The sequence below is a fragment of the Pangasianodon hypophthalmus genome, chromosome 9 (assembly GCF_027358585.1).
Source record: "Pangasianodon hypophthalmus isolate fPanHyp1 chromosome 9, fPanHyp1.pri, whole genome shotgun sequence".
Taxonomy (NCBI): domain Eukaryota; kingdom Metazoa; phylum Chordata; class Actinopteri; order Siluriformes; family Pangasiidae; genus Pangasianodon; species Pangasianodon hypophthalmus.
In genome coordinates this window covers 19816643-19833871 of record NC_069718.1, presented here as the reverse complement: position 1 = coordinate 19833871, position 17229 = coordinate 19816643, and the positions used below count along the sequence as shown (strand labels likewise).

At 38.6% G+C, this 17229-nt stretch overlaps 1 protein-coding gene across 6 annotated transcripts in view; it reads left to right on the top strand.

Annotated features, from left to right (window-relative positions):
• mafb (v-maf avian musculoaponeurotic fibrosarcoma oncogene homolog b (paralog b)) overlaps positions 1–17229 on the top strand; it is a 62899-nt gene that overhangs the window by 26983 nt on the left and 18687 nt on the right. For 2 of the 6 annotated variants that reach the window (XR_008302361.1, XR_008302360.1), the window contains exon 3: positions 9506–9638. The exons of 2 other annotated variants lie outside the window; for them this stretch is intronic. The gene's annotated coding sequence lies outside the window, so the exon portion shown is untranslated. 2 more of the 6 variants (XM_053237145.1, XM_053237144.1) reach the window with 2 other exon arrangements.

Here is a 17229-nt window from a genome sequence, read left to right as displayed (position 1 = left end):
CTGCCTAAGGGCCTCACTCAGCCTTGTCTGGCCCTCAGAGGTGTCCCCCAAGACTGCCTGAGCAGAAAAGCTAATTGGGCTCTCCATTAATGCCAGTAGAAAACACACACACACACACACACACACACACACACAGAGAACAGAGAGAACTCTCCACGTCAGCACTTCAGTCTCCCCAATCACGACTCAAGTTTCAGCGGCTTCAGCAGACTGTTTAACTTTTAAACTCGTACAGTAGCACGTGTCATGGTGGTTAATGTTGCTGATATTGGATTAATAAAAAAGCGAAATTGGACCATAATTGTCAACAAGTCACAATTTTGAGAGCTTGCAGTTAGAATATCAAAGCTTTAGGCTACATATTGGTACATGAATAAAAGTAATTAGCAAAATAAACAAAAACTATTTATTAGAAAATCTATTTAACTTATACAATGTATAGTAAGATTATAGGAGAATAAACTATAATCATCTCTGTTCCACTGCTTCACCTCCTGATGGACTTATTACAGAAACGTGTCATCAGTGTTTCCCTACATGAGTCGTCACACACCATGACACGCAGCAGACAAATCCCAGCTCTGATTTAGGGAGTTCTTGCAAATTGTATGACAGTCATTACACCTGGTAACGGCAGATGAAATGTTAATTTAATTCAAGGCTGTAATTAGACTATGGGAGCTGATCCGGCGATGGAAACGGAGAGACGTTTTGAGTAGGCTCCCTGGCTGGTTTGTTAATCTGTTAGCACTCATCTTTTTTCTCATTTATTCATTCTTTTTCTTCTCTCTGGGGCTCCTGACAATAATGTTAACTTACAGGAAACCTAGCGCTGTTATGAGAAATCAGATGAATTTTGCTTCTTCGTGATTATCAGTCTGTGTACGTCTGTGCGTGGGCACGTGTGTGTCGGCATGCGCGACTGCACTATGTTTATATGAATGAGTGTAATATGTAGATGATCGAGCAGGTCCAAGTTTCATCAGTGTGTGAGCAGAGGGAGCAGATTAGAGTGTGTCTCTGTGGTTCAGCCCCAGTCAAATCACACTGCATTATCACCTGGCCCTGGAACTAATATAAAAGTGAAACAATTTCCAGCAACCCATCTCATTACAAAGCGCAGACCCTCTGGAGAATAACGATGAGACTAGGGGGCTTAGTATCAGTATGCAGATATGCTGTTTGTGTGTGTGTGTGTGTGTGTGTGAGACTGTGTGTGCTTGGAGTGTATAAATGTGTCTGCCATTATTTAAGTGCAGCATGCCTGTATGTGTGTGTCCTATTATTCAAGAAAAGATATTGAGAACATCTCACATCCTTCCTCTTTCTGTCCCCACACTGGAATTTTATATGACTGTGAAAAGTGCGTGAACACACACACGCACGCACGCACTCACACAACTCATGAAAGAAAGAACTTTATATCCATCATATACAGCATAAATAATAGTTCAGTGAATTGTACTCCTTATGTAGAACTCTCAGCAGTGTGCAATATTCTTAGCCAGACTCAAATGCCTTTTGTACTACATCACACTCTCGGCAGATGTGCACTCGGCGTATACACACCATGCATATACAGCTCACTTGACAAACACTGAAGATCCAGCACACACAGTGTTTGGTTGTAAGATAAATTTGCACCTGTATTTGTTCAACCCAAAACAATACATACTATTTTTATATTGCTTGCTCGAACATTTGTTTTGCGTTGTAAACTTTGTCCCTAAAGAATAAAAAGTTCTGCAGCATTTTATTTTTTGTGTAAGTGTAGAAGCTTGCGTGGGATGAGGGGTGCGTTATTTATGACAAACCTTATTAGATGTTATTCTCGGCGTGTGTATATCTACATCACAGAGGAGCAGTGCAGCAGCCCTGAACTCTCTCATGAAAGCGCCCTGTCATCTACTTACCCACGTGCCCCACTGAGGCTTCCGGTCCAACACTGACCTTTCCCATCAGATAGCCAACACTCTCTCCCTCTCTCACTTTCTCTCTCCCCCAACATTAAAAATTCATAAATTCATTGGGAGAGAGAGAGAGAGAGAGGGAGAGAGAGAGAGCCTTTCTTCTCCTCCATCCCCTATACCTCTCTTCTCACATTCTGTCCTTCTCATCTCCTCTTTTCTATCACTAACAAAAGCGACTCTCTCTCTCTCTCTCTCTCTCTCTCTACCTGTGTGTACGTATAAGACAAAGACTAGGATATGCATTCTCTTAACTATGATGTGCATTCTCTTAAAGGAATACTCCAGCATTTTTCAACCTAATCTGTATGACATATGTTGTGTATGACTGATTAATAGAGACAGATTTGAGAAAAGAGCAGAAAAACTGGAAACTCGCTTATCATTGGAATCCAAGGGAAGATGTTGATGCAATATGCAAGATGTGTATTTTTATAGAACAATTTCATGAATTCTTCACTCAAAGGTTTTGTAATTTAAGATGTAAATCTATAAAAGTTCATTTATCCTGAGATTTTTTTGTTTCACAGGGAGGAATCTGTGGTTACTTGTTACATAAACACAACAGAGCCCTAGTTTCGGTTCGATCATGTATAGATACCATAAAAGCTTCAGGAAAGCATCAGTAATTGGAAATACTTTTTGCTGTATGGCTCTAGTGAAAGAAAGCTGAATAAAACCATGTAAGAACAGTTTTCTGTCATATCTGTCTCATCCTAAGATCATTATTGTTAGTGTGTAAAGGTTGTAGTTTTGAACGAGTGTTATATTGTAGAGTGTTTTAAACATTTATTGACAGAGTTCAACAACTGACCTTAGACTTCTATTACAGTGTGTTTTGAGTAAACAGTTTGCTTTAAAGTGTTGAAATTGTAGTTTGTGGCAATCACAAATGCAGATGTGCTAAATAGAGATTAGGCTGGAATATGCCTGAATATTCCTTTAACATCTGTGTGACTCTAGTGTGTGTTTGGCAGGGTCATTAAACTGAGTGAAGCTCTTTCTCTCTCTCTACCTTTCTTCTCTCACACACACAGACCCACGAAATAAGCCACTGTTTAGTGGGGATTAGAGGAACTGACATTCATGCTGTGCTGTAATATGAAGACAGAAAGAGTTCATTAAAGACACTCAACCTCACGTCCATGTCACTGTGAGGAAGAGCAGTTTCACATCTCCTCCACTGCAGCCTTCACTCCCTCCACATACATCACACACGTCATCTCATACAGCTGACACCAACAGTTCAACTAGCATTTAGCTGCTTGTGTGTTTGCTTCATAATCAAAAAATGTAGTCTGCAGTGTGTGGATTTCTTCTGTTTGCATAACTTTTGACAGTTTTTTTAACACACGGCCACGGTTTGAGTTGTGCATGTGTGTGTGTGTGTTTGTGTGTGTGTGTACACATATGACTATACGCATTATGGACATAAGTGATGACGGAGGCCAAAAAACCCATCGCAGTGTGACTTCCTGACGCTAGTCAGAAGACCACAGCTCATGCAGCTGTTGGAAACATCTGTGGCGGAGAGTGAACCTTTTTCTGTCCTGCCTCTCTCACTTGCTCAATCTGGCCAAAACAGCTGGGCTCCTTTAGCACTGAGCTCCGATTTCTATAAGGCATTTTTCATAATTAAACCTGTGGGAATGCGCAGTGCTCCGGAGCCATCACTGAGTTTGGGGAGGATGATGCTGTCCCGCTGTGCTCTGTACTATAGGTACAGCTAAACATCACTTCCAAACACACTAATCACTTTTACTGGGACTGTTTATTCTATTTATGTGCCACTACGTATGATTTGGTTTTTGTACACCCAACTTTTCTTACTGAATGCATATAGTAACATTAATGATAAAATGACGGTTGTTCAGAAGAAAAGTCTGTATTTGAAGAACAGTTGTTTTCTTACTTTGCTTTCTATTTTTTCATAGTTTTTCATATAACGGATCCAAATTTAGTCAAATATTCCAAGCTAAACAGAAAGAAACCATTTCAGTATTGTTTGTATGTTTTTACAAAATATGAAATGAAGTATAGGCTGACACAGAGTTTTAAAACATCCTCCATTTCGTTCAGTCTTTGTCCAGGAATTTTTACTGTTAGTGAAATTTGTGTTCCTTCTTTATATTCAGCCAGAGGTTTGGAGGAGCTTTTTCCCAGTTTGCCCGTCATCTTGCCATTTTTTATCTGTGTTTTTTATTCGGTTTGTAAAGCTGAGGCAGCTTTAGATGGCAAACTGTGGACGAAGTGGGGGTCTTAAGGAATGATACGGAGCTAAAAGAATAGAAAAGACGGATGGGGGAGGAAGAGTGAGTTATCTGTCTTACTCTCCCTCCTCTCCCAAATCACACTCCTCTTTTTTCACTTTCTCTCTCTCTCTCTCTCTCTCTCTCTCAAGACAAAGAGACGCAGGCTGGGACGTGTATCACGCAGCGCTTGGGAAACCACCAATAAAGCCTGCTGCATTGTCTAATATATCTGCTGGCAGGGCTGGATATAATGTATATTGTTGGTGCAGTATGGGAGCACTGTGGCTTGTTGTAGTTTGATTGTGGAAGCTTTACATAAGGGTATTAGGCTCTAATGCAGTCGTATCTCAAGCTCACAGAAAACTGGGCCTTGCTTCGTCTTATGCATTTGTTATTTCCAAAGAGGATTGTGCATCACCACCATAAGACAAATAGCCCAGTAATATTAGACATTGTGTGTGCATGTCTGTATGTATGTATGTATATATATATATATATATATATATATATATATATATATATATATATATATATGTAGAGAGAGAGAGAGAGAGCGAGATAGATAGATAGAATATAGTGTATAATATTTTGGGTGTATGAAAGGTTGTGTATGTGTTGGAGGGGTCGTACGTAATTATGAAGGCATTGGCTTTGGCTTCATGATGCCTCTCTCTAATTAGCCTGAGTTGAGGGAGAATAATTTATTGAGAGAGGAATCCTTTTGTTAGGATAAAGCCCTGCAAGCCTCTAGAGAATTACACAATGCTGTGTATGTGTGTGTGTGTGTGTGTGTGTGTGTGTATAGTATGAGTGCATATGAGCTTGTGTATGCATACATATTTGCCTACATTCACTACTGTACCTTCCTCTGTACATATGGGGAGTGTGTGCATGTATAAAGGTGTGTGTACACACAGGGCTGGATCTAGACATGTGTAAAACACGGTCCTCGGACCAAAACAATGTATGTATAGCGTAATGAGTAATCCGTATGTTCTACTCTGCATCCATGTCTCCATCTCTGTGTTGTTCCTGTGTGTGTCTAAAGGTAATGGAGAGTGAATGTAGCCAATATCACACACTCTGAGCTTCACTCAGCAAACACAGACATTCAGAAAGAAAGTCCAGTCTCGTTCCTTTCTTTCTGACAGCCTTGACGGACAGCCGTCTGCAACATCTGCTGCTTATTTTAAATAAAGGAAAAATGAAGAGCAAAATCCCATAGCCTTAAATCGACCCGATAATACCACTCAGGGGTGTTCGCTGAACAAAATCAATGTTACAATCCATAATCCTTTTTTTCTCAGGATGTTACAGAACATCAATCATTGTCCTGCTTTTCCACAGTCCCTAAAGTCTGCTGTACACACCAGCTCAACAATAAAGGGGATGTTTTAAAGGTGTAGTACTGATAAGTTCCATTAGATTTAGACATCCAAAACTCAGCTTTGTCTTGTTTGTACACGCACACACACGCACACACAAACACACACACACACACACACAATTTACGTAATTTTAACTGTATGTCTGTGCATTTGGATGTTTGTCCAGGCAGACCACAACCATGGGGTTAGTCTCTCTCTCTCTCTCTCTCTCTCTCTCTCTCTCTCTCTCTCTCGCCCTCTCCCTCTGAGTAATGACCTAGGCAGAAGAGATGGAACTGCCCTGCCTGATCATTCATCTTCATAGCTTCAATATTCAATCAGTGAGCTAATTGCAGAGCAGAGAGAGGAGCAAAAATCATGACTGGTCTAATAGTCTTTTGGGAATTATACTATGTGCACATGCAGAGAGACCAAGTGTCTGGAAAAGTACAAGAAAATTCCCTCCCGATAACGATTTTGTGCCAATATGTGAAGGATGAAACTTCTGCAACGAACATGATATGTTTCATAATTTCAACACAGGCTGTGTGCCTTGGTTTTTAAACACTCAGTAAGTTTAGAGATTGAAGAAATGTTTCTTGTATAAAATGGATTGGTGCAAAAGAGACTTGTCATTCCATCTATACAGCGGGCTGACGAGAGAAAGAAGTATGTTAGGAAAATGCTAAAGGAAGTGTGCGTTAGTATGTGTGTGTGTGTGTGTGTGTGTGTGTAGTGTAAATTCTGTGTGTAAATCAGGACTACAGAGTACGCCACTCTGCTCCCTCTCTCTCACTAAAGCAGACTGCACCAGCACCTCACTGCGAAAACCTGAGTTATTTGTGGATTGTGAGCCCATGAGCTTTCACTCACATTCAGCCACTATTTCAATGGCTTCCTGAATGTACAAACATCTGTCTTCCCCTCAGTGGAAAGCAAGCCTTACTGAAACACATTTCTTTAGAAAATAAAAAGAATGGTTTGTCTATAAAATGGGTAAATTCTGTGAGAATATGCATGTACATTAAAGCTTTGGCCATCATTGATCAAGAGTCCTTCAGTGTGTGTCCTTTAATCCCTTAATATAAGGACACACACATATACACACACACACACACACACTGGAGCAGATATCTGAAGGGGGCAGTCCTGTGTGCAGCCTGCGGAGGTGCTGTCATTGATTCATGCCTACAGAGAGAGGGGATTGATTTAAATGTGATTTCCTATTTCCTATCTCCTAATTGAAATAAACTGTAAAGCTCACTGCTATCAATAGGCTTTACTGTAAATAGGCATTGGCCAGGAGGGGATCGAGTATCCCGGAGACAGCAGTAAACACGCATGTCTTAGCCATGCTGCTAGAGTTTTCTTCCGCTCTCACTCTCTCTTGCTCACACACACACACACACACGCACACAGACACGTACACATGGACACACGCGCGCATACACGCACGCACACATGCACACACTCCCACACACACTCGCACACACACACACATACACACATGGAGATGCACACACGGACACACGCATGCATACACGCACGCACACACACACACACAAACACACACGCGCACACACGTACACATGCACACACACCCACACACACTCACACACATGCACACACGGACATGCACACACGGACACATGCATGCATACACGCATGCACACATGCACACACATACACGCGCACACACACACACACACACGCAAACATCTTTCTATCCTTGTGAGGACCTTCCATTTGCATAATTATTAATGCATCTAATTAATGCTATGTTACACCTAAATCTAGCCCTAACCTTAACTTCAGTAACCAAGAGGAAACCTTTTGGCACTTTTAGGGTTTTGTTTTGTTTTTTTAAATAAAATCTGTAGTTTTTTAAATTGTAAAAAGAGGTTTTCCTCATGGGGACCAGCCAAAATGTCCCTACAAGGTCAAAACTTTCTTTTAACTTGTAGGGACATTTGGTACCCACCAAGAAACAACGATCATAAATCAATTATTATTGATTAGAATTGATTAAAAATCCATTATTATTAAAAAGGACAGATAATTGGTGTGTGAAAAATAATTCCTATTTTTAAACTAATATTTAAAGTCTAACAAGGTGGTTTGCCCATATTTTTAATTAGAAATTTTTAACAAAATATATACTTAAAATAGCCCTTCTCTATGTCATCATCGTTTGTGAATTAAGGCTTACTGCAGATTCTGAAAAAGTTGGTCGCATATCAACTGCATATCAGAGGCTTCTAAATTATATCATATTGTAGCAGATGCAGAATCAGTGGTATCTGCTACAATATGATTCAAATCATCATCTTATAAATCAAAATCATATCATATCGTATCATATCATATCGTATCATATCATATAATACACACACACACACACACACACAAACACACATTATCCTCCATCTGTTTGACTTTCTCTCAGTATATCTATGGAGTATGTGCAAAGTCCAGCTCTCAATGTTTTGTCAGTGTTTATGCTTTTCCCCTCATCCTAAATGAGATCAATAATGCTCTATGACCCTTTTATTATCCTCTTTTATTATTACTTATTTACATAGATACTGTGTAATATCTTATGCTGGCTTCTAAAGTTTATGAGAAACACACTAATTATGGCATTTGTTTTGGTGAGTGTGTGACCGGCGTGACAGAGACTGAGTCACGCCTGCTGCATTGGCCTGCTATAAATAGGGAGCACAGAAGGCCCTCCTGTCGCGCGTGTTCTGCAATGCAGAGAAGCACAGTGGGAATTCTGGGAGAATGAGTCTAAAGCTGCTAGGATGTGGTCACAGGGCATGACTGTGTCATTCACAATTCAGGTGATGTCACTGAGGGGTCTAAAATACCTGAGAAATAGGAAACTGCACAATGAACGAATCATTCAGCAACTTAAGTCTGACTGATAAAAACAGCTAGCTAAACAGTGAGTGAGCTATCAAATTAATGATCGAAAAGAAAGCTCTTTTCTTTCAGTAAGTATTTATCTTGTACTATTTGATGTGGCTTCACATGTTCGAAAGGTTTGATCAATTAAATGGTGCCTTGTACATTGCTAAAAGGAGCCATGTCTATATTTCTGTGCACATTACTGTGCAAAGTGCATCACAGCACCGATGTCCTTCAGCTCTCTTCTTCTCTTCCTTCACCATCAAACCCCCCCCCAACTCTCTCTCTCTCTTTCTCAGTGGGTTATGTCCTCTCTGGTCCTCGCCCCCAGGTGGGATGTCTCCCTCAGCAGATGATGTGATTAGGGCTGCAGTGGCCTGGCCACCTTTTCACCCACATATACATTTATGTCACTCTCTCCATGTCCCAGTCTTTATTTCATTATGACCGGGCATCCAGCCACAAGGGGACTTCATATGAGAAGGCCATACGTCTCTTTCAGCAGATGTCCTAACAGCTCTGTGATCGTACAGAAATCAGCTTCATTATCTCTGTCATGCCCTGTTTCCGACTGTCAGCATGCAATTTTTTATGGGAGTATAATAAAGACAGACAAACTATTTTGTGGGAATGAACCAACTTTAAAGTGGATATAATCTGTGAATGAAGCAGTTTATTACAGTATCTGTTATCTGTTAGCATGCATCCCACTTACATAAGATTTCTTCTGCCTCCCTTTTTTTTGTTCTCAATCTCCAGCTGTTTTTGTCTTCCTTTGTCTGCCTTTGGTTATCCATCATGTCTGAACACAGAGCAGGTGGTGTTGTAAACTTTCACTGCATTTTTTTTCTAAGGTGATAGACTGTAGCTCTTCTTCTTGACTACCACACACACACTGTCACTCAGTACTCGATGTCAGAAGCACCTGGTTCGGGATGTTAAAGAACAGAGTGTGTGAATGAGATCTAACCCTTTCCTCTCCTGTAAAATATTCTCTTCTCTCCTCTAGATGGGTGGGAAACGTGAGTAGAGAAATAAAGGACAGTCCCAGAAATCAATATGCACGACTGGACGGCTGGTCATTTGTATTCTACATGTGCTGCAAGGGGAAAGACGCAGAGACAGGAGTTAGAAAAGCAAAGGTTAATTTCATACATCAACTTCAATCTGCATATTTTTTTCTGCAAGTGCGGTGTGCCGTTTTGCTTCACTATATATCTATATATATATATATATATATATATATATATATATATATATATATATATATATATATATATATATATGTATGTATGAGTGGCAAAGATTTGACACCCTTGGCTTCACCTAATAAATCTATACAGCGACAAATGGTTACACATTAAAGTCAGAATTAGCCATAGCCTACCAAACTTTTAATTTAATTTTAGCAGTTAGATTTTTTTAAATTCAAATTTATTTGAACATGAACTAAAACAAGAAGATTGGAGTAATCCTATATTTGTATTGTACCCTTATTTTACAATGAGGATTATTTTCCTTTTCAGTCACACAACTTTCCTTTTAGCAAAACTGCTAGTGTATGGTGCTACGTATAAAAAAGTTTGGCAGGCCACATAATGACGGCTCTTTAATGGGTATAATGTGTCATCGGTGAATGCTAGCACAGCGCAAAGTGATAAACATCAGTAACTGAATCCCCACAGGAGTGGAAAAGTTCCAGCCCGAGACGCCATTGTTCTGCATCCTCAACGAACCTACACAAGGCTTCCTCAAGGAAACAATCAAATACTCTGCCGTCCCTGGCACCTGCTCTCTATTGACTGCGACTGGGCCGCATTAGGCATTCAAATACATCCAATATAAAAAAGAGTGTGTTTTTATGATACCATTGTAGCATCCGGTTTTTTTCACGTGTCCCCATGTCCTACATTAACTAGCAGAGGTAGTTTGAATGCTAACTGTAGAAGATTACTGTGGGATGTGTGGCAGTGGAGAATGGGAGTTCTTTTTTTTTCTTTTTCTGAATAATCCATTTTGAGATATGTCTGTGTCCCTTTCACAACAATTGTGTGTCTTATCAGAAAAATGCACAGGAAGGAAATACATCTGCTGTTGCTTATTTCTACATCCTATTTCTATTTCTGTTATGGATTCACTGCTCCACTCTTCTCTAGATTGTTAAAAAAAAAACAAGCACCTAGTGTCAGACTTATTTGCCATTTTTCACAGGCTTTCTCAGGTTTTAACTGGCCATGAATTCGATTGATTTAATAGACTCGAAACTCTTTTTCCTCAAGCTGAGTTTGTTAACTCTTTTTTCCGTTGATTACACACATTTTATAACCCAGTGAGCTGCAGTATATTTGTCATATTTACATATTTAAAAGTGCTGATCTTTGATCAGTAGGCTTTCAATCATTAAAGGTTAAAGCCCTTAGTGAAGGAAGCCTGTTGCCTAATTGTCTTCTTCTTCTTCTTCTTCTTCTTCCACTATCAGATTCTATAGCAGCCCACAGGACTATGTCCGGGCAGTAATGAAAATACGTGCTTTCTTTAGAACACCAGGTAGTGTTATGGCAAACAGGAAGTGAGGCCATATTCCGATAGCACATTTGACACCTAACATATATGTCACTAGCACCTATGGTAACTTAGATATTTCCTGTTATTTTACTACAGGGAGGTGCCATAGTGAAACAAAAAACAAGAAGTGATGCTATATATCCAGCAGTGGCTCGTGACTATGGGTTTTGGCAGGACAGGATGACATTAATAATGGCGTAGCCTCAAACAATATTAAGTCGATAGGCTATCACACTTGACTTATTGGGTGTATTTGAGTGATTTAAGACATACCTTTGTTCAGCTATGTTTGAGGTAATATCATTAACCAGCACTGAAAGTTTCAGCCAAATTTCCAGCCCAACTACATGTCAAATACCACACAAAATACCTGAAACTAGTCAAAAAAAATGAGGCATTGGAAAAGAAGACATGTCACTTGTTCTCAGCATGTGAAATACCTGTTTCCCATGCATTCCTGATGTACAGACATTACTCCATAATCCCCCTTTCCCTCTCCCAGTCTTTGCAATATATCTTACAATACAAATGGTTCTGTACATCACAGACACACTGTCTGCACTTACACATTGCCTTTTTGCAGAAATTTATTAGATGTAATTCTGATTATTTGCTATAACACAAGGTCTTGGCAACTGCGGAGTGTTTTTAAATTAGCCCAGTCTGGCAACCATGTCATAACTGTCTTTTCCGCTGCTCCTCCTACACTGAAAAGCGAGCACGGGGCAGAGAGTATCCGTGCCCCAGTGGACACTTGTTGCAGTTCCTATTTTTGACCACTAGGTGCAAAAATAATTCTATGGAAGCTAAGTGGGGCACTGAGCTTCCTGCGCCATGACTGCTCTAGAAAGGAGAGCAAATCAATGGAACATCAGCTTATATTTAAAAAAAAAAAAATCGTCGGTCACTCAAAAGAGGTAATTTGTATTTAAACTGAGTTTAAAATGTATGGAGTTGTGAATAAGGACTTCATGAAGCTTAACATTTGTTTGTATCTAAGGGACCTAATTCACAAGAAATAATGTGCGATGTAACACACATCTTATCTAGCACATCCCATAGTCCACCCTTTAAATCATAGTAAACCTGATATTATGCTGCAGCTACACATTACATTATGTTAAGTTAATTTACACTTAAGCTACCTCGGATTTATTTATTTATTTATTCATTCATTCATTCATTCATTCTTTGTGGCAGTGATTTTGTGTCCTGTTTGAGTTGAAGTCTATATTGCCTGTAAGTTTAAACTTGAAGTCAGTCTTGAAATATGTAATCTCTGAAGGTTTTTTTTTTAATCGGTTACTTTCTCTGTGTAGAATATTCCGGTTATTGTCCCCAGAAGAGTCGAGTCTTGACCTAGGTGTATAAATCTGTACACTGTAGTAGACTGCGTGTGTTGCGGTGCTCCACTTTTTGTTTTCGGTATCTACACCTTCAGATGCACAGAAAAGTTTCTGGCTAACCGAGTGTGTTGCTGGGTTTGAAATACACATGACTGTGATGTTTGGTGATACAAGGCTTATGCTACCACATAGGAGACAGTGTTTTTCTGTTCGCGTTGTTCTGCTGCTTTGCTTGGTGGTCTGGTGTTCCTGTTTTTTTTTTTTTTTTCTGATGTTTTCGCTCCTTGTCCTTGGACTCAGAGCTGATCAGTGCATTTTCAGCCAGTGGTGTAGTGTTCTGATCACTCCTAGCTTGTGTTTCAGTGGATGGTGGGAGTCATATAACAAAACTAATCAGGCTTCCGGTGAACTTTAATGTCTAAATTACCAATCTCCTTTCTGAATTCTGGCTCATCCAAGAAGGCGAGTTTGTGGTCTTCTTTGTACTCCTGTGTGAACTTGACCTCTAGTAATTGTCCAGAGTTGATACGTTGTGACGATTTTCATCTTTTTAACCCCATATTCAGTGCTCTCTTCTTCCATATACAAGTTGAATATAATGAGATCAACAGATTATCCAGTTGTACAGCTGTGTTTCTGACTATAGAAGATATATAAAGATATATTTGTGTCATGACTTACTGTGTCAAAAACCATAATTCTTTAGACTTTGCCAGTAGACAACAACCAGAGCTTTGTCTGATCATAACCACACCTAATGTACTTGATCAATACATCACATAGAAACTGTATTGCTGAGAGTGATAGACGCAGATCAGATGTTTGGTGCTATGGCAGTATTTGCAAAGTTAGGCCTGCTTGTGAGGTGGTGCTTGGACACTGATGATTGCAGCTTGTGGCTAACAAGAAAGGAAAAAGGACAGAAAGGAAAAGATCTGTGATCAGCTTTCAGAATTTTGCTATTCTTGATAAATATGACTTATGTGTTTAGGCTCATGCTTTAATATATACTTATACTTCTATTATACTTTATATTTGTAGTTTGTACACCATCATATATATATATGCTGGTGTACAAACTGCAAATATAAAGTATAAATATGAATATGACTAGACTTTTGGGTTACATATAGATTTTTTCAGTGTTTCCATAAACAATATTAAAAAAATAAAAAAAACTTAAGCAAACCTATTTAAAGATTGTGCAGGGTTGCCTACTATTATTAATAAACATATTTTAATAATAGGTTTATTAATAGTAATAGTAATGCTCTTAAAATATTATAATACACATGTAATTTAATAAGTATGATGTGAGTAGACATTTTGTTTGATAGTACATAAAAACATCAAAGCATCAAACAAATATATTTTACACATCATATATTTTGATTTAATTCTTTTAATCTTTAGTGCTATGTAATAAAACATTTTAAATTGTACCGCTCAGTAAAGGCAGAAACAGGTAAAGTAACTGCACTCTGTTTTGATTAGTTATAGTAAGTGTATGTTAGTTACAGATAATTGTAATTTAAAGATTTGCATAGTAACACGGTTTCATAAAAATTTTCTGCAAGATCATGTTGGCATGCTGTTTCATTTAACTATTTATTTAGGTAGATGTTTGTTAGATGATATTTTGTGTATAAGAATTTAAACAGCGTTTAACAGATTATGCTGTTGTGTATTTTGCATGAAAAATAGTAAGACTAGGATTAGCATTATTACAATAAATTCTGTTATATTTTAATATAAAGAGTAAAAATAGTACGAACAGAAAAATTATAAGCAGCTTCTGTAGTAAGGATTGTGCTCATAGCAATAATTAGCAATAATTGATTCTATTAGCAATAATTATGAAATGAGCATAAATTATAAAATTGTAGGTGTTGCTCAAGGTGTGGGAGATATAATTCTTCTACAATTTGGATAGTAAAAAGCAATCTTAAGAGGGCTGAAAGACCCTTTTAAACAGGTTAAAAAACACATACTATTAAAGAGGTGCTGTGCAGGTCACTGTTTCCTGCTGACTAGCAGGAAAGACTTTTTAAAACCACACCAATTCCTCACAACTAAAGAGGCGCTTTTTTTCAAAGCAGATGTTCGTATCTGTTTTGTTTTTTGTGCGGATTTGAGGGACCCACAGCTACACCACCTTCGTCTTCATTCTCCCCTCTGTTTTCCAGTGTGGCGGCTGAATGGAAAACAGTCGAAAGCAACTCGAGGGCCATATGTGCAGCAGTTTAAACTTAGTTTAAACTTAACTAGCTGGTTAAATTGATCATTTACTGTTAGCTAGCTAATATTTCGGTTTTTCTTAACCCCTACCTGTGTCAGCTGGTTTACTCAGTAAGTCAGGGCTACAGTTTCTGTTTCTGAGACACTGTTTTAAAAGAAAAGATTCTACCCAATCACATCCAACAAATAAAAGAAATAAGACTACATATTAAGAAATGTTCACTTTTCCTCTGCAAACACATCATACTCAGCAGTTTAGTGACAAATGACATTTTGTTGCTTTTGTAGTTTTGCTCAGTTGCAGTAGAAAGGGAATTTGAACATCTCAACCAGTTGATAAATTTCCTCCAGTGTCTCATTTCTATGGCATTTCAGATTAAAGAACTGTTCTGATCATCCTTGGAGTTTTCAGTAAAGGTCACCACTAATAGCGATTTGCACAGGAAGAATGATTCAAAGTGTGGAAACAATCACAACACATTATGTGCTGCTAAGTCCTGACAGCTTGATTCAGGATGGCATATTTCCACTCTGGCCATCAGCACTACATGAGCAGAGGTCCAGTGCTGTAGTTCTTGCCATACTGACAAAGCCTGTGAACTCATGGAGAGAGTACATCAGCAGGGTCAGTACGTATACCTGCCCTTTGACACAAAGGTCACCAAAGGTCAGTGATACCATGATTCACCAATTGTCAAAGCTTGTTTTGTTACAGTAGTTTTGCTAATATATTGTTATATTGTCAGTAATAAGGTTAATGATATAGCCAAAATCAAGGACAGGATTGGTGGTTTCATGGAATTGACTACTGTTCTGTTTTTCACTTAAATGTAGGTTAAGACTTTGTGTTTTTAGTCTGTGCCTGTGGCCAAGACACACCTTCTAGTGGCTGTCATATAGTTTCAGGTTAAGATCGAGAAAGCCTGTGTCGGCAGTTTGCTTCCTTTTTCCTTGTGGTGGAGACGATATGAGGTACATCTCTTAAATGGAACATTAAATCGTGCCATTTACTTATTCTTCTCTATCACACCTCTGACCGCACACTGACTTTCTCCTTCTCGCATACACAGTGAAGAACCAATCAGAAAAGCATTAAGCATTGCTAATTTAATTTTCCGCACACACTCGCACATGAACACTCGCACATCAACACACAAGCACATGCACACACTTGCAAACACAAACACAAATATTAAGACTATCCTCTATGCTTTACAAATTCCAAATGAATTGAGTTATGAGTTTAGTCATAAAATATTCACGGTGTGTTTTTAATTGAATAATCGTGTTTTGGAATTTATTCCTAAGTAACAAAACAACAGCACCATCTAAAATAACTGTACTGGATAAACTGAAACACTTTCTCTTTTCTCTTTAGTATTCTTACATCTCACCTGTCTGTACTGTGATATTGTTAGCTGTTAAATGGAGGGTCTTTAAATGTAGGAATGTCTCTTGCTCTCTCTCTCTACTTCATTATTATCCTTTTTGTCTGTCTCCATCTCTCTAATGTGTGTCAAGTCCCTGCTCTAATTGCTCTGATTTTAAGTCACAGAGGCTGCTGTTTTTTGTTCAGCTGGTCTGTGTGTGTGTGTGTATATGTGTGTGTATTTGGAACTTATGTGTGCATGGGGATTGCACAATCCTCTGAAACCTCAGTGACAATTTCTGTGTGTGTGTTAAAAATCACCCAGGTTGCACAAATGGAAAGATGTTTTTCTGAAACATGTCCAATGTTCCAAGGCGCACTTTCATGCTCTCTGTCTCTGTCTCTCTCTCTCTCTCTCTCTCTGTATGTGTGTGTGTGTGTGAGTGTGAGTCTATTATGTGTATCTTTACATGTACATTTCACTAATGCAGGGCATGAGTTAAGATAATAACAATGTTGAATGAAGGAGTGAAACTATTGTGGTGTGTTTGAGGGGGAAGGAAGCAGAGGTTTGATTATTCTAAAATGAAAGGATTTGAAGTGAGCTCAGATTATTAGAGAAGAAGAAAGAGCTAGGAGATCGGTTACACATCATGAGATTTTAGGCTCCTGTGTATGTCAAGGTACAAACACACATATGCTCACAAGCACCCAGTCTTGAAATACTACATACGGAGTAGTTTCAGTTGACTTGCATATATTACTGTATCTAAATAAAAATAAAAAAATAAAATAAATAATAATAATAATAATAACCAATACCCTCACATTAACGTTTGTAACCAATAAAAAATCTTTTGGTTCTTTAAGTTATTTTTTATTTAATAATTTTTGTGTCCACATTTAAAAATGGTCATACATTGCTATGACAGGAACATTTGTTCTCCACAAAGCATCATATACACACACAGTGACTTTTTGTGACACACACCTTTGACTTGGTTATGATAAATGAATGATTTAAAAAACTAATGGAGTAAGACAGAAGGATGGAGAGACAAAACCAGTTAAAAGGAAGAGAGAAGGTGAGATGAGAGTGATGAGTGAGTGACAGCAGCTTACAGGTGCTCTGTGTGTGTCGCTCTGTTTGTGTATATTATTTAAGAGAAGTCATTGGAGAGATCATGTACCGCTTAATATTTTATCATTTCTCTC